We start from the raw sequence: 25,186 nt of genomic DNA on the forward strand, positions 1-25,186 counted from the left end.
TCATATTTTAGATTCCACATGTAAGTAATATCATGTGGTATTTGTCTTTCTCTTTCTGGCTTACTTTGCTTAGTATGATAATCTCTAGGTCTATCCATGTTGCTGCAAGTGGCAGTATTTCATCCTCTTTTATGGCTGAGTAATATTCCATTGTACATATGTACCACATCTTCTTTATGCACTCCTGTTGAAATGCTTCCATGACTGCTGATTAGTTGTGGGTCACATCCAAGCTCTTAGCCTAGCATGCCAAGCTGGTGCCATGACCTGGACCCTGTTTATATCTCTGGCCTTATTTCCTGTCACTCTGGGATCTAGAAGTACTGAGCAACTTGTGTTCTCCAGCATCTGCGTGCTGGTCATGCCCATGGCCTTGATAGGTATGGTTGCCTTTGCCAGGGATAACTCCCAATTTCTCAACTGCCTGGCAAACTCCTATTCATCCTGCAAAATCCTCACTCAGTGTCACCACAGCTTCCTCCAAAGACAGCTTCCTCCCTAAGGCAGAATCAGTCACACTCCTCTGACCTGCACAGAGACCTCTCTCATTTTCCCCGTGACTCTATTGCCATTATCTCCTTTCTTGCTGCTCTCATCTCGGGGACTGTGGCCATCCTGAGGGCAGGAACTGTTTCTGTACAACCCGGTTTCTAGCACGACGTATAGCATGTAGATTCTCAGTAAACGTGTTGAATTGAGACTTCAAATATTCTAGGAAATTACAAAGAAAAGTCCTTGGTCCTGGTCCTTAGGCCTCTTTATGGCTAATAATATTCAGAGAGAAACACGTTGCAGGGCCCCGAGAGACATTACAGGGCTCTTCTCCCCCTTTCTGGGGTGGTTGACTGCTCTCACATTTCCTTTTTCGGTCAGAAGACCTGAGCTTGATTTGGCTTTGTCATTTTCTGACTCTGAACCTCTGAGCTTCAGTTTGCTGAAGGAGACAAGGATTTGATAGGATAACGCAGCCAAGAGCCTTCTGTGAACCTCGGGGGCTGCTGCAGAGTTCTCTTCCTGCCATCAGCACCTGGGCCCACATGTTAGCTGGGAGCACAGGGGTATTGTGTGCCCCTGGCCTGTGGGCAGGCCTGTTTATAAAGGCCGAGGCACTGACAGGATGTGGCTTCAGCTGGCAATGGTTAAGGACATTAGCAGCTGTGTTTCTCTATAGGGGCGATGGCTGAGGAAGGTAATAGCGCTGTTTTGGGTCATCTAAGGTTAGACACTATGATGGAGCCGCAAAGGGGAGGCCGTGGAGTGGACTCTGTTTTGACTCAGTGCATTTGTCAGCAACTCCTGGGTGAGAGTGGAAGGTGGGGCTTGGGTGGGAGTGGCCGGGGGGGATTTGGTGGGAGTAGGTGGGAGTGGGTGTTGGAGGATGGGTGGGAGGTAGGGATTGGGTGAGGCCCCTGTACGCAGGCAGGTCTCCTTTCAGTGCTGCTGCAGGTGCAAGCGGGCGTCACACATGTGGGGAAGCCCAGTCACCGGTCACGGCCGTCAGCCATGACACAAGCCCACCCTGAGATGGCATGGCGCCTAGGTGTGCAGCTCCGATTGTACCTGGGCAGCATTTGAAGGACATGCCCATCGGTGAGGGGACTTGGGCCCAGCTGTTGGCCTCCATAGTACCTGTCAGGGATGGGGGGGTGGTCCTGAGTAGCACCGGGATGGACTCGATCTTGATCAGGGTGTGTAATCCTGGCATTAGCCACCAGGTCGGCCATTGCTACACTTCCTTAGTCCTCCATATTTTCCCCCCAGGAAGACCCCTAGAAACTAGTCATACAAGATGCCATGTGTTGTGTGCCAAGCTCCTCAGCAGATACTTGCCTCTTGCACATTAGGCAACCACAGGCAGCAGCCCCCTTCTGCCCCTCACGCTCACCTAGTGGGGTTTCTCTGGTGGCCACAGCCTTCCTCCCCGACCGGCTCGCTCTCTACGAAGTAGACTTTGCTTTTCTGTCCATCCCTACACACCTTCACCCACTCACTCCCGCCCCAGTGCTACTGAGCACCCGCTAAGCCAGCTGCCCTCCTCAGCCCAGGTAGGGAAACAGGATGGGCTCAGTCCTGCCCTCCAGAGCTTGTGAGAACCAGCCACAGGGAGTGAGCTAAGCGCTCAGAACAGCTCCTGGGGCCCACGGTTATCAGTACAGCGTTGCTCAGCGCCTTTCAGGGAGAAAATGCAGCAGCATCTCTAAATATGAAATACTTGTTATACATAGGAACATAGCACCATCGAGAATCTTCCAGGACAGGTGCTATCTTGATGTGAAACTCTTGGTGCCCTTAGGTGCCTCATCACCTAATGACAGTCCACACATATGAATGCAAACATATTAGTGTTTTTGGTTGAAACGTGACACAGTGAAAGATTTTTGTAGATGAGCTGTGTGTACAAGCAGAACTTCCTTTCGAAACCCTCTTTGGGCAGCCGTGTGACACAGGAATCCCAGGATAAAGGTGAAATGCAGAATGGGAACCTACCTCAGGTGCATCTCTCACAATGCACCTCACCTTTGCATATCAACGTATGGATTACAGACGCTTCCTTTTCTCAGAACTAGTCGGTGCCCTGTTACACACACAGGTGGACAAACAGCCAGTGAGCTTTCAAATTCCCTGCAATATGAGAGCAGAGGACTCAGGCCTTCAGAACCCCAGAGGCCAGTCCTATGTAGCGATTTCTTTACGCTTTCCCTGAATGCACGTGATTCTGTTTGGTAACTGGCCCTGCCTTCAGAAGTGGGCCTGGCCTGCACTAGCCAGCCAAATTTTGAAATTCTGTTGGGAGCCAGTCATTATAAAAAGCCTGGAACTTGGAGAGGAAGAAAGATGGCTTTGATGGTTATTGATGAGCTCACCAGGTATGGATGGAACTTTCAAACAGGCCAAATGAAATACCAGGCCAATTGAGCTTAGGGCCTCAGGCTGTTGCCACGAGGAGCAGGTGGGAAAGCTCCGGGAGTATCAGATGTGTCAAGCACAGGTGAGGAGGTAACCACATCGCCGCAGGGGCCCCCAGGCGGCAGGGGCACTGTGTGTGATTCGTCGAGGGAAGCGGTGCCGTGGGTCAAAGCTGCATCCCTCTTACCTGTAAGCAGTGGGGCTCGTAGGTTAACCCAAGCCTGTTCCTGCAGGACTGACATTGCCTCATTCCAGTAGATGGAAGTTGATGCAAATCACTGCCATTTCCTCTGCAGCAATAATTAACGCGCAGGAACCTTGCAGGAGTAGGTAGTTTCAGGAGAATGGTGTGGAGATGTTGGAGGGAGATTAGCATTTTTCAGCTCTCACAGTGGTTTGCGCTACATTTCGGTGTGTGTGTGCGCGCGCGGTTCCAACTCATTACCATAAAAGAACCTCATAAATTAAATCGCTAGGCAGGGAAAATCGACTCTGTTTACACAGAAGACCTGGGGTGCTAGTCTGTTTTGAGGAAGTGTGGGAGGCTTGGTCCCCACCTGGGTGTCCTCAGTTTCCGGATCTGTTAGGGGAGAGCTTTGGCCTCACTGACCTCTAGAATTTGTCCAGCCCAGGGACCTACGATCCTATTCACTTTAATGAATCAGAGGCCTGTCCGGAGCCTGAGGAAGCATCTAGCCCATCTGCCTGAGCTGCAGTCAACGGATGACCTGTGACCTTCATTTCCTGTTGCTTGGAGGACAGCACCGCTTCCTCAGGCCCTGTGAACATGAGCTGCCCCATGATTACAGGTGTTGGGATTATTTTGGGGGGATTGTGTGGCCCAGTGAACTGATTACTTGCAGAGAGTGGACCCTCTATTTTGGTCACTTTGATCACAGCACTTAGCACAAGGTACTCAAGACCCAAGAACCACTTGTGGAAAGAGGGAGGAAAGAACAGAGGGAAGAAAACTTCCCCAGAAATCCTGCCGCCTTCAGCTCAAGTCACGTTCTCTGTAGCTTACTCTTATTTCGGTCAAGCATTTAGACACATCTTTAATTGGTACTTAACACTTCTCAAGAATTTCAGTGAGAGAAATCAAGTCCGTTATCCACATTTCATTGATCAGGCCGTGCAGGCACAGAACAGGGACGGCTGGTCTCCCATGGCAGTGGTGTCTGGATGAGAGCTTGGTTTACCCACATGCCCTTCCCCTTCCTGGAAGGTGTGCTTGGAAGGGGTCAGTTAGGCCAATCCTGAGTGCCCGAGTACCTGGTCAGGCTTCTAGAAATCTAACATTTACTCTGGTTTCCAGCATGATAAAGTTTGCATTTCCTTTTGGGGGTCCTCTTGGTGTGAGTGTGGTGAGCATACATCAAAGTGCCTAAAAACACAAAGACAGATGCCAGGCATAATTATTATCTTTTAGCTACTTTGAAATTGAGTTTCATAGGAAAAGAGTATTAAGCTATTTCGTTTGCATTTAAGCCTATGTTTAACCATGGAATGAAGGGCTGGCTTCCCTTTACAGGGATTTCAAGTCGTAGAGGTCACCTGGTGCTATGGACTGCATGTATGTGTCCTCCAAAATTCATATATTGAAACCTAACCGCCCAATGTGAGGGTAGTAGGATGTGTGGCCTTTGGGAGGTGATTAGGTCAAGAGGTGGAGCCCCTGTGAATGACATTAGTGCCCTTATAAAAGAGACCCCGGAAGCTCCCTCATCCCTTCTCACTGTGAGGACACAGTGAGAAGGTTGCTCTCTGTGAACACGGAAGCAGGCCCTTACCAGACACTGAGCTTGCTGGTGCCTTGATCTTGGACTTCCAGCCTCTAGTACTGTGAGAAATAAATGTTTGTTGTTAATAAACCACAGAGTTTATGGTGCTTTTGTTATAGTAGCATGAATAGACTAAGACACACCCCTAGTAAACTGATACAGTGTTCCCAAGGGACGTAGTTTAAACAGATTCTCACAGAGACCTTTAGTGTGTGTGTGTGTGTGTGTGTGTGTGTGTGTGTGTGTATGTGTATCAGATAAGTGTGTGGCAGTGGCATCTCTGTGTTTAAGTGAAGACATCCTTTGTCATCCTCTAAGCAGTCTGAGGAAGGAATCAGAGAACTTCAAGCTCCTGGTTCTATTTTGTGCCTCAGAATGCTTGAAGGTCTTCCCAGCTGTTCTGTGTTTGGGTTTGGCTCTCAGGCCTGAACATGGAGGTGGGGAGGGTGGCTGGAGCTAGTCCTGGGTTTCTTTGAGCCTCTCAAGAAACATTCTGAGTGCATAAGAGACCATCTCTATACTACCTGCAAGAGTAGCCATGCTGCTGCAAAACAGTGGCAGACCATGAATTGAGAAGAATTCTGAGCTCAAAATTACACCCCCCACCAGCATATACAGTTAACTAATATTTGACAAGAAAACCAAGAACACCAATGGAGAAAGGATAGTCTCTTCCACAGTGATGTTGAGAAAACTGGATAAACACATGTAGAAAAACGAAATCGGACCCCTGTCTTATACCACTTACAAACATTTATTCAAAATGGATCAAAAAGACTTAAATGTAACCTGATACTATAAAACTCCTAAAAGAAAACGTAGAGAAGAAGCTCCTTGAACTTGGCATTGGCAGTGATTTTTTTGGGTATATGACACCAAAGCGCAAAAAACAAAAGCAAAAATCAACAAGTGGGACTACATCAAACTTAAAAGCATCTGCACAGCAAAAGAAAAAAAATCAACAAAATGAAAAGGCAACATATAGAATGGGAGAAACATTTGCAAACCCTGTACCTGATAAAAGGTTAATATCCGAAATAACAAAAACTCGCAAACAATTCGATTAAAAATGGGCAGAGGAACTAAATAGACAGTTTTCCAAAGAAGACATCCAAATGGCCAACACGTACCCGAAAAGATGCTCAACTTCACTAATCATTGGGGAAATGCAAATCAAAACCACAGTGAGCTATCACCTCACACTGTTAGAAATGGCTTTCATCAAGAAGACAAGAGATAACAAGCATTGGTGAGGGTGTGGAGAAAAGGGAACCCCTGTGCACTGTTGGTGGGGATGTAAATTGCTTTAGCCACAATGGAAAACAATATAGAAGTTCCTCAAAAAGTTAAAAAATAGAACTACCATATGACCCAGCAAATTCATTTCTGGGTATATACCCAAGGGAAATGAAATGAAAACAGGATATTGAAGAGAGATGTGCACTGCCATGGGTATTGCAGCGTTATTCGCAGTAGTTAAGATATGGAAACAACCTAAGTGTCCACCAACAGATGAATGGGTGAGAAGATGTGGTGTATATATACAGAAGGGAATATTATTCAGCTATGAGGAAGAAGGACATCCTGCCATTTGGGACGACATGGATGGACCTTGAGGACATTATTAGGCTGAGTGAGTCAGACAGAGAGAAACAAATATTATGTATCACTTATATGTGGAATCTAAAAAATCCAAATGCATACAAATAGTAAAACGGTGGTTTCCAGGGGTTGGGGTGTGGGGAATTGGAGAGTTATTTAAGGGTACAAACTTGCAACTAGCAGATAAATGAGTTCTGGGGATCTAACGCACAGTGTAGTGAATATAGACAGCAACGTCGGGTGTATTATATTCATCAAACTTGCTCAGAGACTAGATCTTAATTATTCCCACCACAGAAAAGCAATGATAATTATGGGACAAGACAAGTGCTAACTATCGGTACAGTGGCAATCATGTTACAATATATAAACGCCTCAAGTCAACATATTTTACACCTTTTGTATGAATCTTTTTCAGATTCAGCACATAATCGAGACTTCGTGATATTTGTCTTTCTCTATCTGATTTACTTAGAATGATAATCTCCAGGTCCATCCATGTTGCTGCAAATGGCATTAAAAAATGTTACAGATGAACTTATTTACAAGACAGAAACGGACTCACAGATGTAGAATGAATTTGCGGGTGACCAGAGGAGAAGGGTCGGGGGGAGGGATAGACTGGGAGTTTGGGATTGACATGTACACACTGCTATATTTAAAATAGAAAACCAACAAGGACCCACTGTAAAAAAAACCAAAACAAAACATGTTGTACACCTTAAACTTACAGTGTTATATTTCAAACAAACATGTTGTACACCTTAAACTTACAGTGTTATATTTCAAACAAACAAATAAATGGAGGCTTCTGCACACTTGACTTCCAGCCTTGAAAGTGTAGGAAGCCAGGGTCTCATTCTCCCCCTGAACTGTGATCCTGGTGGTTCACCAGGAGCTCAGCTCCCTGGCTGTTCCCCCGTCCCCAGAGATGTCACCTGCCATGGTGGGCTTCTCATATTGCCCTGCCTCATCCTTCTGGGACCCTCAGTAGACAGGTCTTGGCTTGGTGACGGGAGCAGTAGGAAGACAGTCATTCTGAGGTGGAAGAATTTCACACAACAAATGTTCTGCGTCTGCCCGGTGCCAGACACAGTGTCATAATGCTTTTACATCTATTCCATTTCATCCTTTTGACAATCGTGTGGGATTGGAGTTCCCTTCTCCATTTACGAGATGAGGAAACCGAGGCTCAGAGGGCCAAAGGACACACAACTGGAGAGGTGAGATGGCTCCGGAACATCCATCCTTTGATGCCAAGGGTAGTTAATACAGATCACCTGAAGTTACGGCCATGTTCAGGTCCTCCAACGTGTGATCTGCTTCCCTTTCCTTTGAAATCTGCATCGTGGACTATATCCCTGTGTCCTCAAGGGTGGAGTCTGCTGCTCTGAGAGGAGTTGGGAGGGCCTGACCCTATTGGAGCCTGGGATGGGGTTCCAGGGACAGCTGCCAGGTTTAGCAAATAAAAATGCAAGATGCTCGGTTACATTTGAATTGAATTTCAGATAAACTGAATACTTTTTAGTCTATGTCCCATGCAATATTTGGGATATACTTATGCTAAAAAAGTATTCTGGTTATCTAAAATTCAAATTTAACTGGGGGTCCTGTAACTAGCTAATCCTAGTTTCAGGTGAAGCTCGTAGCTGATCTAATGCTGAAGGAGGCCTCCGTCTGCAGAGGCTGGGACTGGATTCAGCGTCGCTCTTTGGCTTTGCTGGTTGTCCGGAGCTCATTCTGAAATCAGCCTCCCCATCTACAGCTGAAGTTTCAAACTGGCAACTTGGGCAGAATCTAATCAGCTGTGTTTTGTTTGGCTGGCATGATGTTAATAAAAACAATTAAGTCAATTTTTAAAAATCAGGAGCTCTCACATACAAACCTAAATTTCCAACATTCTTAAAAAAAACTCAGATCAACCACGCTGAGCCATGAAGACCACATGGCGGCAGTCAGTCATCTGGAGCTAAGTGCCAGAACCTCTCCTAGGCAGGGCTTGCACTCGCCAGTCTGTCCTGTTCTTATGGTTCCCTGTGGTTATGTCCGTCCCACATACTCACTCCTACCTGTCTAGCCCCTGAAGGTATTGCGTTTTTGATTCCTGATCTATACTATACACCAGAAAGTCTCCTTCTTCTTGCAATGACAGCAGAAAACACCAAGAGTCTTCAATGCACTGGCTCCACCCGTTTCTCCCATTTTATTGCATCTCCCTCCCTGAACCCTTTCTCGATGAAGGAAGGCTCATACACTGGTTGCCAGTTACCTCCTCTCCCCATGGCTCATGCTGTCCCTTCCCCCAAAGAATGCCAGCCTGACCCCTCAAGGCCAACCCATGGGCATGGCTTCCTTCAAGGTGGTGCCAGAAAGCCCTCCCCCACCCCTGAAGCCCTCTGAAGCAAACTCAGAATCACATTGCCGTTTGGCTGAATTTCTTTTTTTTTTTCTCTTCCATTATGGTTTATTACAGGATACTGAATATGGTTCCCTGTGCTGTACAGTAGGACCTTGTTGTTTATCCATCCTATATATAATAGTTTGCATCTGCTAATCCCAAACTCCCAGTCTTTCCCTATGCCACCCCCCCTCCCCCTTGGCAACCACGAGTCTGTTCTCTATGGCTGCGAGTCTGTTTCTGTTTCGTAGGTAATGAACTTTCGTAGGTAATGAACACTTGTGTCATATGTTAGATTCCACATATAAATGATATCATATGGTGTTTGTCTGACTTACTTCACTTGGTATGATAAGCTCTAGATCCATCCATGTTGCTGCAAATGGCATTATGTTATTCTTTTTTCTTATGGCTGAGTAGTATTCCATTGTATATATGTACATCTTTTTTTTAACATTTTTTAAACATCTTTATTGGAATATAATTGCTTTACAGTGGTGTGTTAGTTTCTGCTGTATAACAAAGTGAATCGGCTATACATATACATATATCCCCATATCTCCTCCCTTTTGCGTCTCCCTCCCACCCTCCCTATCCCACCCCTCTAGGCGGTCACAAAGCACCAAGCTGATCTCCCTGTGCTATGTGGCTGCTTCCCACTAGCTATCTGTTTTACATTTGGTAGTGTATATATGTCCATGCCACTCTCTCACTTCGTCCCAGCTTACCCTTCCCCCTCCCCGTGTCCTCAAGTCCATTCTCTACGTCTGCATCTTTATTTCTGTCCTGCCCCTAGTAGGTTCTTCAGAAGCATTTTTTTTTTTTTAGATTCCATATATATGTGTTAGTGTACGGCATTTGTTTTTCTCTTTCTGACTTACTTCACGCTGTATGACAGACTCTAGGTCCCTCCACCTCACTACAAATAACTCAATTTTATTTCTTTTTATGGCTGAGTAATATTCCATTGTATATACATGTACCACATCTTCTTTATCAGTTCATCTGTCGATGGACACTTAGGTTGCTTCCATGTCCTGGCTATTGTAAATAGAGCTGCAGTGAACATTGTGGTACATCACTGTTTTTGCATTATGGTTTTCTCAGGGTATATGCCCAGTAGTAGAATTGCTGGGTGGTACGGTAGTTCTATTTTTAGCTTTTTAAGGAACCTCCATACTGTTCTCCATAGTGGCTGTATCAATTTACATTCCCACCAACTCTGCAAGAGGGTTCCCTTTTCTCCACACCCTCTCCAGCATTTATTGTTTGTAGATTTTTTGATGATGGCCATTCTCACGGGTGTGAGGTGATACCTCATTGTAGTTTTGATTTGCATTTCTCTAATTATTAGTGATGTTGAGCATCCTTTCATGTGTTTGTTGGCAATCTGTATATCTTCTTTGGAGGAATGTCTGCTTAGATCTTCTGCCCATTTTTTGGATTGGGTTGTTTGTTTTTTTGATATTGAGCTGCATGAGCTGCTTGTAAATTTTGGATATTAATCCTTTGTCAGTTGCTTCATTTGCAGATATTTTCTCCCATTCTGAAGGTTGTTTTTTTGTCTTGTTTATGTTTTCCTTTGCTGTGCAGAAGCTTTGAAGTTTCATTTGGTCCCATTTGTTTATTTTTGTTTTTATTTCCATTTCTCTAGGAGGTGGGTCAAAAAGGATCTTCCTGTGATTTATGTCATAGAGCGTTCTGCCTATGTTTTCCTCTAAGAGTTTGATAGTGTCTGGCCTTACATTTAGGTCTTTAATCCATTTTGAGTTTATTTTTGTGTACGGTGTTAGGAAGTGTTCTAATTTCATTCTTTTACATGTAGCTGTCCAGTTTTCCCAGCACCAATTATTGAAGAGACTGTCTTTTCTCCATTGTATACTCTTGGCTCCTTTATCAAAAATAAGGTGACTATATGTGCGTGGGTTTACCTCTGGGTTTTCTATCCTGTTCCATTGATCTATGTTTCTGTTTTTGTGCCAGTACCATACTGTCTTGATTACTGTAGCTTTGTAGTATAGTGTGAAGTCAGGGAACCTGATTCCTCCAGCTCCATTTTTCTTTCTCATGATTGCTTTGGCTATTCGGGGTCTTTTGTGTGTCCATACACATTGTGAAATTTTTTGTTCTAGTTCTGTGAAAAGTGCCATTGGTAGTTTGATAGGGATTGCATTGAATCTGTAGATTGCTTTGGGTAGTATAGTTATTTTCACAATGTTGATTCTTCCAGTCCAAGACCATGGTATATCTCTCCATCTGTTTGTATCATCTTTAATTTCTTTCATCAGTGTCTTATAGTTTTCTGCATACAGCTCTTTTGTCTCCTTAGGTAGGTTTATTCCTAGATATTTTATTCTTTTTGTTGCAGTGGTAAATGGGAGTGTTTCCTTAATTTCTCTTTCAGATTTGTCATCATTAGTGTATAGGAATGCAAGAGATTTCTGTGCATTAATTTTGTATCCTGCTACTTTACCAAATTCATTGATTAGCTCTAGTAGTTTTCTGGTAGCATCTTTAGGATTCTCTATGTATAGTATCATGTCATCTGCAAACAGTGACAGCTTTACTTCTTCTTTTCCGATTTGGATTCCTTTTATTTCTTTTTCTTCTCTAATTGCTGTGGCTAAAACTTCCAAAACTATGTTGAATAATAGTGGTGAGAGTGGACAACCTTGTCTTGTTCCTGACTGTAGAGGAAATGCTTTCAGTTTTTCACCATTGAGAATGATGTTGGCTGTGGGTTTGTCATATATGGCCTTTATTATGTTGAGGAAAGTTCCCTCTATGCCTACTATCTGGAGGGTTTTTATCACAAATCGGTGTTGAATTTTGTCAAAAGCTTTTTCTGCATCTATTGAGAGGATCATATGGTTTTTCTCCTTCAATTTGTTAATATGGTGTATCACATTGATTGATTTGCGTATATTGAAGAATCCTTGCATTCCTGGGATAAACCTCACTTGATGATGGTGTATGATCCTTTTAATGTGCTGTTGGATTCTCTTTGCTAGTATTTCGTTGAGGGTTTTTGCATCTATGTTCGTCAGTGATATTGGCCTGTAGTTTTCTTTCTTTGTGACATCCTTGTCTGGTTTTGGTATCAGGGTGCTGGTGGCCTTGTAGAATGAGTTTGGGAGTTTTCCTCCCTCTGCTATGTTTCGGAAGAGTTTGAGAAGGATGGGTGTTAGCTTTTCTCTGTTAGCATTTGCCTTGATAGAATTCGCCTGTGAAGCCGTCTGGTCCTGGGCTTCTGTTTGTTGGAAGGTTTTTAGTCACAGTCTCAATTTCAGTTCTTGTGATTCGTCTGTTCATATTTTCTGTTTCTTCCTGGTTCAGTCTTGGAACGTTGTGCTTTTCTAAGAATTTTTCCATTTCTTCCAGGTTGTCCCTTTTATTGGCATTTAGTTGCTTGTAGTAATCTCTCATGATCCTTTATATTTCTGCAGTGTCAGTTGTTACTTCTCCTTTTTCATTTCGAATTCTGTTGATTTGAGCCTTCTCCCTTTTTTTCTTGATGAGTCTGGCTAATGGTTTATCAATTTTGTTTATCTTCTCAAAGAACCAGCTTTTACTATTTATTTTTTTTAAAAAACTATAGTTTATTTCTTTCTTTATTTAATTTATTTATTTTTGGGTGCATTGGGTCTTCATTGCTGCACACGGGCTTTCTCTAGGTGTGGCGAGCAGGGGCTACTCTTCGTTGTGGTGAGCGGGCTTCTCATTGCAGTGGCTTCTCCTGTTGCGGAGCACAGGCTCTAGGCCCACGGGCTTCAGTAGTTGTGGCACGCAGACGTCAGTAGTTGTGGCTTGCAGGCTCTAGAGCGTAGGCTCAGTAGTTGTGGCGCACGAGCTTAGTTGCTCTGCGGCATGTGGGATCTTCCCGGACCAGGGCTCAAACCTGTGTCCCTGGCATTGGCAGGCAGATTCTTAGCCACTGCGCCACCAGGAAAATCCCAGAGAACCAGCTTTTAGTTTTATTGATCTTTGCTATTATTTCCTTCATTTCTTTTTCATTTATTTCTGATCTGATCTCTATGATTTCTTTCCTTCTGCTAACTTTAGGGGTTTTTTGTTCTTCTTTCTCTAATTGCTTTAGGTGTAAGGTTAGGTTCTTTATTTGAGATTTTTTTTGAGGTAGGATTGTATTGCTATAAACTTCCCTCTTAGAACTGCTTTTGCTGCATCCCATAGCTTTTAGGTCGTCCTGTTTACGTTGCCATTTGTTTCTAGGTATTTATTGATTTCCTCTGTGATCACTTGGTTATTTAGTAGTGTATTGTTTAGCCTCCATGGGTTTGTATTTTTTACAGATTTTTTTCCTGTAATTGATATCTAGTATCATAGGATTGTGGTCAGAAAAGATACTTGATAGGATTTCAATTTTCTTAAGTTTTCCAAGGCTTGATTTGTGACCCAAGATATGATCTATCCTGGAGAATGTTCAATGAGCACTTGAGAAGAAAGTATATTCTGTTGTTTTTGGATGGAATGTCCTATAAATACAATTAAGTCCATCTTGTTTAATGTACCATTTAAAGCTTGTGTTTCCTTATTTATTTTCATTTTGGATGATCTGTCCATTGGTGAAAGTGGGGTTTTTAAGTCCCCTACTATGATTGTGTTACTGTCGATTTCCCCTTTTATGGCTGTTAGCATTTGCCTTATGTATTGAGGTGCTCCTATTTTGGGTGCATAAATATTTACAATTGTTATATCTTCTTCTTGAATCGATCCCTTGATCATTATTTAGTTTCCTTCTTTGTCTCTTGTCTCTTGTAATGGTGTTTATTTTAGTCTATTTTGTCTGATATGAGAATTGCTACTCCAGCTTTCTTTTGGTTTCCATTTTCATGGAATATCTTTTTCCATCCCCTCACTTTCAGTCTGTATGTGTCCCTAGGTCTGAAGTGGGTCTCTTGTAGACAGCATATATACAGGTCTTGTTTTTGTATCCATTCAGCCCGTCTGTGTCTTTTGGTTGGAGCATTTAATCCATTTACATTTAAGGTAATTATTGATATGTATGTTCCTATTCCCATTTTCTTAATTGTTTTGGGTTTGTTATTGTAGGTCTTTTCCTTCTCTTGTGTTTCCTGCCTAGAGAAGTTTGTTTAGCATTTGTTTAAAGCTGGTTTGGTGGTGCTGAATTCTCTTTAGCTTTTGCTTATCTGTAAAGGTTTTAATTTCTCTGTCAAATCTGAATGAGATCCTCGCTGGGTAGAGTAATCTTGGTTGTAGGTTTTTCCCTTTCATCACTTTAAATATGTCCGGCCACTCCCTTCTGGCTTGCAGAGTTTCTGCTGAAAAATCAGCTAATGCCTTATGGGGATTCCCTTGTATGTTATTTGTTGTTTTTCCCCTGCTGCTTTTAATATTTTTTCTTTGTATTTAATTTTTGATAGTTTGATTAATCTGTGTCTTGGTGTGTTTCTCCTTGGGTTTTTCCTGTATGGGACTCTCTGTGCTTCCTGGACTTGATTAACTATTTCCTTTCCCATATTAGGGAAGTTTTCAACTATAATCTCTTCAAATATTTTCTCAGTCCCTTTCTTTTTCTCTTCTTCTTCTGGGACCCCTATAATTCGAATGTTGGTGTATTTAATGTTGTCCCAGAGGTCTCTGAGACTATCCTCAAATTTTTTCTATCTTTTTTCTTTATTCTGCTCTGTGGTAGTTATTTCCACTATTTTATCTTCTAGGTCACTTATCTGTTCTTGTGCCTCAGTTATTCTGCTATTGATTCCTCCTAGAGAATTTTTAATTTCATTTTTGTTTTGTTCATCATTGTTTGTTTGCTCTTTAGTTCTTCTAGGTCCTTCTTAAACATTTCTTGTATTTTCTCAATTCTATTTCCAAGATTTTGGATCATCTTTACTATCATTATTCTGAATTCTTTTTCAGGTAGACTGCCTATATCCTCTTCATTTGTTAGGTCTGGTGGGTTTTTATCTTGCTCCTTCATCGGCTGTGTGTTTCTCTGTCTTCTCATTTTGCTAAACTTACTGTGTTTGGGGTCTCCTTTTTGCAGGCTGCAGGTTCGTAGTTCCTGTTGTTTTTTTGTCTGCCCCCAGTGGCTAAGGTTGGTTCAGTGGGCTGTGTAGGCTTCCTGGTGGAGGGGACTATTGCCTGTGTTCTGGTGGATGAGGCTGGATCTTGTCTTTCTGGTGGGCAGGACCACGTCCAGTAGTGTGTTTTGGGGTGTCTGTGACCTTATTATGATTTTAGGCAGCCTCTCTGCTAATGGGTGGGGTTGTGTTCCTGTCTTGCTATTTGTTTGGCATAGGGTGTCCAGCACTGTAGCTTGCTGGTTGTTGAGTGGAGCTGGGTCTTAGCGTTGAGATGGAGATCTCTGGGAGAGCTTTCGCTGTTTGATATTACCTGGAGCCAGGAGGTCTGTGGTGGACCAATTTCCTGAACTCAGCTCATCCACCTCAGAGGCACAGGCCTGACACCCGGCTGGAACACCAAGACTCTGTCAGCCACATGGCTCCAAACTCCAGAACTCCACACTCCAGAGGCCCTCCTTTCCACATGCTGCTTTTCCCCTTCCGTGCAGGTCCTCTGTGTACCACATCTTTATCCATTCATCTGTTGATGGACGTTTAGGTTGTTTCCATGTCTTGGCTATTGTAAATAGTGCTGCTATGAATATTGCGGCCCAATGTGTCTTTTCGAATTAGAGTTTTCTCCGGATATACGCCCAGGAGTAGGATTGCTGGATCATATGGCAACTCTATTTTTAGTTTTTTGAGGAACTTTCATACTGTTTTCCATAGTGGCTGCACCAATTTACATTCCCGCCAACAGTGTAGGAGGGTTCCCTTTTCTCCACACCCTCGCTTGGCTGAATTCCTTCATCGTACAGATTAAGAAATGGAAACTGTGACTCTCGAGGATTGTGCACAACTAAAACTGTGTAAAACTGTGAGTAGAACTCAGGCAACTGGGAAGCGGGACTTTCTCACCGAACCACGTGCTCTTCCTGCAGATCCAGCCTCAGTGATCTCAACGTTTCCAGCATTTGTGCTTAATGAGTTTTCTCTGACTGATTGATTGATTGATTACTAAAACACTCAGTGGCAAAGCAGTTCTCATTCTGTGGAACACATTGTCTTGATGCGTGGCAGCCTCTAGAGCTTGGATTGGGGGAGCTCAGGATAATCTTCAGATCATTTAGCAATGTCTTGGAGCCACTGGACCTGCTATAAGGATCTAAGAACAGTGCTGGTTGTTGGCATGTGGAAAGGGGCAGGGGGCACCGTGTTGTAGGGGATTTCAGGTTTGTTTCCTAATCTAAAGCAGGGGTGGGAAGATTACTGCCTGAAGGCCAAATCTTGCCCACTGCTTGTTTTTATAAATAAAGTTTTATTAGGACATAACTGTACTCACTCATGTACGTATGGTCTATGGGTGCTCTCATGCTGCATTGACAGGGTTTAGTAGTTGCAACAGAAAACGTATTTACTACCTGGCTCTTTAGAGAAAGTTTTCTGACCCCAGATGTAAACCATTCAGGAGCCCATCAGGTTGGATGTTATTAATCCCACTTGCTTGCCTCCCTCAACCCCGATCTCACCACCCACAATATTGGGTGGGGATGGAATCCAACTATTCGATTCCAGAACCCATTGTCTTTTGACCAAATGCCCACAGGACAAAGTCCAAATTCCTTAGCATGGATCAAATCCACTTGTCCAGCTCTTCCCTCCTGTGAGTCCCTCAGGCCAAAGACTTTGAACCCCTTGCTGGTTTCCAAACATGCCATGCGTTTAGGTACGTGTTGGTCTCTTTGTGAATGACATCTCCTTTTCACCAAATCCCCGGTCCTCCTTCGTAAGCCCTGATGCATCTAAAATCTTACCTCCTCTGTGGAAGTGTCTGACTTTGTCCGACAGGTGAAGAAGAATGAAAGTCAATATTACTGAGTATTTTCTTCAAGCAGTGATCTAGGCTGGCCACTTTATTGTATGTTCTATTTAATCATTTTATGATAACCCTCTGAGGCAGGCACTGATAGTCTCATTTTCAAGGGGCATGAACAGGTTGAGAGAGATTGAATGACTTGGCAATGGTCCCAGTGCTAGCAAGGTTCGGTCCCAGTGCTAACAAGATTCGGACCCAGGGCTTGGCCCGGGTCTGCCTGGTGTTTGGGTTGAGCTGTTACCACGAGCCTCCATGTAGCATCCCCTTTCTGTGCCCACTGCTCCTCCAGACCTGACTGTATAGCATTTGCTCAGCCTGGTGTGACAGTGTCTCCCAGAGGCTGGGAACTCCTGGGGGACAATGAGTGCGTCCCCTTACAGTTGTGACCTGACACATGAAGTGGCTCAATAAATGTTTGCTGAGGGAATGATGGCATCTTTTTTTTTTTTTTCTTTGGCCGAGCCATTCGGCATGTGGGATGTGGAATCTTAGTTCCCCCACCAGGGATCGAACCCGTGTCCCCTGGAGTGGAAGCACGGAGTCTTAACCATTGGACCGCCAGGGAAGTCCCATTAAATTTTTTTTTTTGACGGCATCTTGACTTTTTCACGCCAACCTTGAACCTCCTCTCATTGTTCTGTCCATAGTATTTCAATAGCATTTAGCAACTGGGGGGAGACAAGAGTTTCCCGAACTCCTTCCCGTTGGTGCCACCATCTCTCTGCCTCTGTGTGGCTCATGTGCAGTGGACAACCCCGGCCTGTTCCCCACTCAGCTTTTGGATTTTTACTTTGGTCCCTTGGTACCCACTCCTTTCTTAGCATTTCAAAAAGGTTCTTACGTTTCATCCGTAATTGAGTAAAGGTTTGCAGCTGTGAGTAAAAGATTGATTACAAGTAACAACAGCAAAAATAACTCCTTCTTTCAGTCTGCCTTCCTCCAGAAAAGTCCCTCAACTTCGAACAGAGAGTGCCGACAGTCCGTGATGTGAATCCGCAGCATCTTATGGGTTTACTCAGATTCCAGAAAGGGAAACGTGGTTATTTATCATTACAGTAAGTCCCCTACGTACAAACAAGTTCCCTTCCGAGAGTGCGTTTGTAAGTCCAATTTGCTCCTAAGTCCAACAAAGTTAGCTTAGGTACCCACCTAACACAATCGGCTATGTAGTACTATACTGTAACAGGTTTATAATACTTTTCACACAAATAATACATTAAAAAGAAACAAACAGAAAATAAAGAAAACTTTTTTAAAAATTAATTATTTAATTTATTTAATTTTGCTTGCGTTGGGTCTTCGTTGCTGCATGCGGGCTTTCTCTAGTTGTGGCGAGCGGGGGCCACTCTTCGTTGAGATGCGTGGGCTTCTCATTGCGGTGGCTTCTCTTGTTGCAGAGCACAGGCTCTAGGTGCATGGGCTTCAGTAGTTGCGGCTCACAGGCTCACTTGTTGTGGCTCGTGGGCTCTAGAGCGCAGGCTCAGTAGTTGTGGCGCATGGGCTTAGTTGCCCTGCGGCATGTGGGATCTTCCCGGACCAGGGCTCGAACGTGTGTCCCCTGTACTGGCAGGCGGATTCTTAACCACTTCCCCACTTGGGAAGTCCCCAAAGAAAACATTTTTAATCTTACAGTACAGTCCCTTGAAAAGTACAGTAGTCCAGTACAGCAGCTGGCATTACAGGGGCTGGTATCGAGTGAACAGGCAAGAAGAGTTACTGACTGGAGGAGGGAGAGGTGGTGGGAGATGGTAGAGCTAAGCAATCATCAGCAATAGGAGACGGAGGGCAAGCTGCAATTTCACTCATGCCTGATGTTGATGGAACGCGTGTTCGCATCTTTGAAAGCTCGCAACTTGAAGGTTCGTGTGTAGGGGACTTACTCTCCTAGATAAATAACAACAGTGCAACAACAACAGTAACATCTCGACTCTTTTTCTGAGGTTGGCATACTTCATTTTGCATTTTATGTGATGGGGTTTAGACAGGGCACAGTCCCCACCCTCCCGTGGCTCACAGCCAACTGGGAAATGCCACGGCCCACTGCAGCCAACCATGATGAGGGAGGTGATCTCAGATGAAGGGTCCCACACAGCCTCTGGGTGGGAGGCACAGGGGAGACCCCCAGGAGAGGGGAGAGGGAAAGTCCAGCAATAGCTGGACCTTGAGCGTTAGCTGGAGCTTGGTGCAGTGCTCAAACCAACACTGCTGTGTCCAGAGCAAGTGATGGCACGCGGAGGAATCAGACTCAGGTCTCTGCTGGCTCTGAGTGGGGGGGTTACCTCTGAGGCACACCCACATGTTTCAGGTCCCTGCTGAGAGCATCTGAAGACCACAGAGAGGTGTGACCGTCATTCCAGCCTCCCCCAGTCCCTGCTTCCTTCTCTCACATCCCTTCTCTTCGCCCAACTCACTGGCTTAATTAGGGAAGAGCATTACTTCCTGCAACTAAACAAATGAAAGGGATAAAGAATCTACTGGCCTCTGCTGAATTTTAACAGAGGAGGCGCCAAACAATAGTTACCTAAGGGATGTGTCTGAGCAGCCTGATGGAAAGATGTGGAGTTACCTACCAGCTTGACAAACCATCTGTCCCACCAGGATTTCTGGAGAAGAACTGGCTCTTTGCTGCAGGAACCATCTCAGCTGGGCTTTGCCTGCCCAAGTCTCCTCCTGGGTGCGGGGAGGGACCAGAAGGTTCCAGGTAGAGTTGGGGTCCTGGCTGCAGGTTCAGGGCGGGCCGCATGACAATCAGCTTTGCCACCATCAACACCAGCCCTGCTACACCCCTGCGAGGAGCCAGGGAGCTCATTTCTCATCTTGCTTTGCTGATGCTTTGCTGTGAGACCGGAGGCAAGGGGGCGCTCATCCAGGGCTATGTAGCCCCATCTCTCTTACAGCATGTGAGGACAAAGCAGCTTGGGGTGCATGACCATGTTCTGAAGGGTATATAGATCCTTCTCCTCTTGTTCCAGAAGAAAGGCAAAGGATGTAATGACCCGGCTCTGGGCTGGGTCCCAGATGATGCATCATCCTGTGTCTGGCCTCTCTCTGGGGGCTGCTCCTCGGTTGTGAGAGGGGACTAAGCATTTATTGTTCAGGATTCCTGGTCCCAGTGATAACAGGGCCTGTGAATTATGGACGCAGCAGCAAATGTTTTTAATCTTCCGTGAAACAAAATCAGCGTGTTGTGCACCAGGTTTCGAGGCCGTCGAGGGAGGAGGTGAACAGCTGCTGGGATCTGGCTAACTTGCGCTGACGTCAGTGCGAGTCTGTCAAGGCCAAGGGCTCTGCGCAGGAAGCTTCAAAGTGACACCGAAAACAAATTTGCATTTTTTCCTTTCACAGGAGCTCAGCGATGCTCCGTTCCACTGAGATGTTTTCACCAGCCTTTGCAACCAGCATGTTGAATAAACCTGGCTCGCGGTGTACTGGGCATGCAACTTCAGGGTTTCTTTGCTGCTGCCCCTTTGAAATGTGTTCAGTGGGATTAATGTTCCCTGGCCTGGGATGAAAACGCTGGCAGGCGCTGCCTTTTCTGCTCCTCTTAGGAAATAGTCTGTCCTAAGGTCGCTTTAAATGGAAAACAGTCTCAATTTGGAATTTGAATGTCCAGGCCAAGATATTAGTCAAAACTCTCAACTTTGACATTCCATTCCCCCCGCCCCCCCCACCCTCCCACCCCCACCCCACCCCCGCTCCAGCTCTCCAGCTTAGCTTGCTCAGGGCTGGAGCCTTGCGTGGGAAAGGGGGATTCTCTGCTGGGCTTCTGTCTCCTTCCTGCTCTTCCCCAAGGTGGAAGCTGGGGCTCGGGGCGAGTGGGAGGCGTAGGATAGCTCTTACTTAAGTGGGTGTGGTGGGAGCTCGCTACAGTTTAAGCTGACCTTTCTCCTGGTGGGCTCTTCTAAGGCTCTGTGTGTCTTTGACCCAGGGGGAGGTGTCCCTCTTCTGGGTGGTCACTTGGGACTTTTCCCTTAGGGTTTACCTCCAACTTCTTGCGGCTGGGGTCTCTGCCCCTCCAGCCAGAGATGATGAGTTTGGATGAGGCCATCCTGGTTCCCGCCCTGTGTGGCCCACATCTGGCTCTAACCTTCATGCATCGCCTGCCCTGACAAATTCCGGGATGGAGGGTGACCCCAACTCAGACGCTTGCATCTGGCGTCACCACCCAAGCAGGAGTCACCCTGCATGTTAATTAGTTCCCTGTGGATGCTGTAACAAATAACCACAAACTTGATGGCTGAAAAGAAATGTCCTCTTCCACAGTTCTGAGGATGGAAGTCTGAAATCAGTTTACTGGGCTGAAATCCAGTGTCAGGAAGGCTGAGCTCACTCTGGAGGCTCTGGGGGGAGAATCTGCTCTTTGTCTCTCTGGGCTTCTGGTGGCTGCCAGCGTTCCTTGGCTTGTGGCCCCGTCGCTCTAATCCCTGCATCTCTGGTTACATGGCCTTCTCTGTGTGCGCTTAAGTCTCCCTCTGTCTCCCTCTTACAAGGATACGTGTAATTGCATTTAGGGCTCATCTGGATAATACAGGATCACCTCCCTGTCTCAAGAGCCTTAACTTAATCATACCTGCAAAGACTCTTTTTCCAAATAAGGTCACATTTACAGGTTCCAGGCATTAGACTTGACATCTGTGGGCCTTTATTCAGCCCACTGCAGCCTGACCGCCCCTGGATTTCCTGTCTGGGAAAGGGCCCCAGCCTTTTCTGCCCTCAGCGGGAGGGAGTCACATGGTAAGATGGCCAAGTGGCTTTGTGGAAACCCCCAACGTGTTTCAGATGAGGGGGCAGGCCCTCACCTGCCCAAGAAGCACAGCTTTCTCCAAAGATACTCTTTTCAGAAAATCCTCTCTTTAAAATCCCGTCTCTTAGACTTCCCTGGTGGCTTAGTGGTTGAGCATCCGCCTGCCAATGCAGGGGACACGGGTTCGAGCCCTGCCCTGGGAAGATCCCACATGCCGCAGAGCATCTAAGCCCGCATGCTACAACTACTGAGCCTGTGCTCTAGAGCCCGTGAGCCACAACTACTGAGCCCACGTGCCTCAACTGCTGAAGCCCGAGTGTCTAGAGCCTGTGCTCCACAACAAGAGAAGCCACAGGAATGAGAAGCCCGCACACCACAATGAAGAGTAGCCCCCTGCTCGTCGCAACTAGAGAAAGCCCGCGTGCAGCAATGAAGACCCAACGCAGCCAAAAATAAAAATAAATAAATAAAATCCCATCTCTCAACATGCTGACTCGTTATATTCTCCAGATGGGAGAGGAGGCTGGCAGGTTATGGACCTCGAGCATTTCTTGTGAACATGTCTTTCTTTGGAATTTCACGGTGAAAGTAGCTTGGCCCCCGAAGTGTCACTTTTAACATTCTGTTACCTCTGTGGTGGAATGATTAGTGGTTGATGGTGCCCGGGACTGTGGCCTTCAAGGCTGTCCCTGCAAAAGAGGCCAAGGGGTTGGAATGCGCCTGACAAGACTGGCATGGACACCTCTGCCTGTGGGGAGCGCGGGGCCCCGTTTGTGAGTTCACGCTGCAGGGCAGACCATGACGAGTTCTCGAACAGTCCAAGGACTTGCCAGTGGGAAGGGCAGAGTTGCCGGGGCTACATCGTGGCTGTGGAACTTTGGTGACAAATGACACAGGCCACTTCCATCTTTGGGCTTCCAACTTGGCAACTGTCATGCTGATCTAGAAATTTCCTATTCTGTGGGTGAGCAGCTTGTCATTTGATAAGGGTTTCATGTTTGTGTGAACTAAGCTGAGACGGACAGGCTGGTCCACAAGGAAAATGTATTCCTCAGCTTTCAGAAAGTGGGTCCAGCTTTTAGGGGAGACAGTGGGGCGGATTTGTTCAGAAGGTTCTGGAATGTTCAGGTCATAAATCCTTTTATGGCCTTCTTCCACCTTAGTAGTGAGGACAAGTAGCCTGCCTCTTGGCTGCTAGAATAGGGGATAGAAAATCAAAAGACCTGGGCTAAATTCCTAAAGATTTGGGTCGGCTGGTAACATGAAACCCATTGGTTCACAGAGCTACCTGGGAGAATTGCAGTTTACAGAAGAAGGTGACAGATATCCCTAAAGATATTGTTTAAAAAGACAGTCACCAAAGGCTGAGCTTACTCAGCGATGGATCAGTGTGCCTTGATTTTTTATTTTTTTTATTACTGAATATTTCTTTCCCCCTCTTCTCTCCTTTTGCCACCACAAAACCCCTACCAATGACGGTACAAAGTTTGAGTTTTCTCATATTCTCTCCCAACTCACCTTATTCTTGATTCTCAGAGGCTCAGATGAGGGTCTGTTGTGAGTGGGCCCATCTCTCTTATTTGGAGAATCCTGGGGGAAAACTGAGGAAGATTTGGGGACAGCCTTGGTAGCCAGGCTTTCTCCAGTGTGATGAGACCTATGAGTCTGTTCGGGCAGCCAGAACAAGGTACCACAGGCTGGGTGGCTTAAACAACAGAAATTCATTTTCCCACAACTCTGGTGGCTGGAAGTCTGAGATCAAGGGTTTGGCAGGGCTGGTTCCTTCTGAGACCTCTCTCCTTGGCTTGTAGACATCTGTCTCCTTTCCCTGTCCTCACATGGTCTTCCCTCTGTGTGTGTCTGTGTCCTAATTTCTTCTTCTTCTTCTTCTTTTTTTTTTTAATTGGAGTATAATTGCTTTACAATGTTGTCTTAGTTTCTGCTGTACAACGAAGTGAATCAGCTATATGTATACCTCCCTCCTTCCCTCCCTCCCCCCATTCCCCCCCCGTCCCACCTGTCTAGGTTGTCACAGAACACCAAGCTGAGCTCCCTGCACTATACAGCAGGTTCCCACTAGCTGTCTGTTTTATACATGGTAGTATACATATGTCAATTCTCATCTCCCAATTCATCCCACCCTCTCCTAATTTCTTCTTATAAGAACACCATAATATTGGATGAGGGCCCACCTTAATGACCTCATTTAACCTAAATGACCTCTTTAAAAACCCTATTTCCAAATACAATTATTTTCTGACCTACTGGGCATTAGGACTTCAAGATATCAATTTTGGGGGACACAATTCAGCTCATAGCACTTGGGAACCCCTGATCTGAACTCAGCCCCTCTGGACCAGACTGGGATTGAATTCCCGGGGAAGAAGTGGGTAAGGGCATACTTGCCTGTTCACAGCCCCGTTCCTACCCACAGCAGAATTCCACAGCTTTCTTCCTGGTTCCTGCTCCAGCCTCCGAGCTGCTCCCCACACCAGTCCTCAGTCAGGGACAGACCTCTCCCTGGCTCTGAGCATCCTTCTTTGCTCCTTTAAGACCCACCTCTATGGAAACCATAAGAGGCCGCCTCCTTCCTAGGCAGAGGGAGTCTCTCCAATTCCTGCCAAGAGTCGCAGTCAAATTAAACATAAATAAAACATAAGGGCTGACCTAGGGGAAAAGGAGACACAATGGGGCATTGGACAGGGGAGTGAGAAGGAAAGTTTAGGGCTGACTACACATGGGCATGTGACCCTCTGTGCAGTAATTTTAGTGCCTGTTTATAATATACCACTGTAGCCCTCGTGACCCGTAGCCACCTGGTCCCAGCAGGCATTGTGGTACACTGGGGGCAGTCAGACCTGCTTTGACTCATCTCTGCCATTTACTAGTTGTGTGGCCTTGGTCAGTTTACCTAATCTTCTCGGGCCTCAGTTTCATCATATATGAATGAGGAAGGAATGTTTTCCTCATAGCGTTGCTGGGAGGATTACTTGAAACCAAGCACATAAAGTACTTGAAACCTGGTGGTATGCACTGAATTGGGTCCATGCAAATTCATATGTTGAAGCCCTGACCCCAATACCCCTGAATGTAACTGTATTTGGAGATGCAGCTTTTAAAGAGGTGACTGAGGTAAAATGAGGTCATTTGGCTGGACCCTAATCCAGTATGAATGGTGTCCTTATAAGAGGCGGAGATCAGGACACAGACACACACAGAGCGGAAACCATGTGAAGACACAGGGAGAAGTCGGCCATCTACCAGCCAGGGAGAGAGGCCTCAGAAGGAATCGACCATGCTGACCCCTTGATCTCAGACTTTCAGCCTCCAGAATTGTGAGAAAATAAATGTCTGTTGTTTAAGCCACCCAGTCTGTGGTACTTTGTTGTTGCAGCCGTAGCAGACTAATATACCTGGTGTATAAACCGCTTTCTTGCTTTTCTTCTGGCCCTTGGTCCCCACTGCCCCCAGCTGGAGCAGTCTTGGACTAGTCCTATCTGCTTGGCCTGTACAATTTGCAAACTATAGATAGGTTACACATGGACAAAGGCCCAACATCGAACAAAAGACACAGACCAAGGGGAAACAAAGGACTGTGTTAGAAAAACATCTGGCACCTTAAACAAAAAGCACCTTAAAAATCACCTAAAAATTGTCACCTTAAAAAAAAAGATGAAAGCCGACTCTTAGTTGTGGTCACTTTCTTGGGTTTTTCAGAAGTTCCCTGCGAGCCCCTTTCCCCATAGTTCTCAGGACCTGGGGTCCGTGTGCACTAATTCAGGGAAGAGCTTTGCAATATTGAGTCTCCTAATCCGGGGACAAGACCCCTCT

The 25,186-nt window shown here is 45.6% G+C and overlaps 1 pseudogene; it reads left to right on the forward strand.

Moving 5' to 3' along the window:
- The first annotated feature begins 1,176 nt into the window (after positions 1-1,176).
- The window catches only part of LOC115843499 (T-complex protein 1 subunit gamma pseudogene), a 123,140-nt pseudogene continuing 99,130 nt past the window's right edge, over positions 1,177-25,186 (forward strand).

Source organism: Globicephala melas, chromosome 16 (assembly GCF_963455315.2).
Source record: "Globicephala melas chromosome 16, mGloMel1.2, whole genome shotgun sequence".
Classification (NCBI taxonomy): domain Eukaryota; kingdom Metazoa; phylum Chordata; class Mammalia; order Artiodactyla; family Delphinidae; genus Globicephala; species Globicephala melas.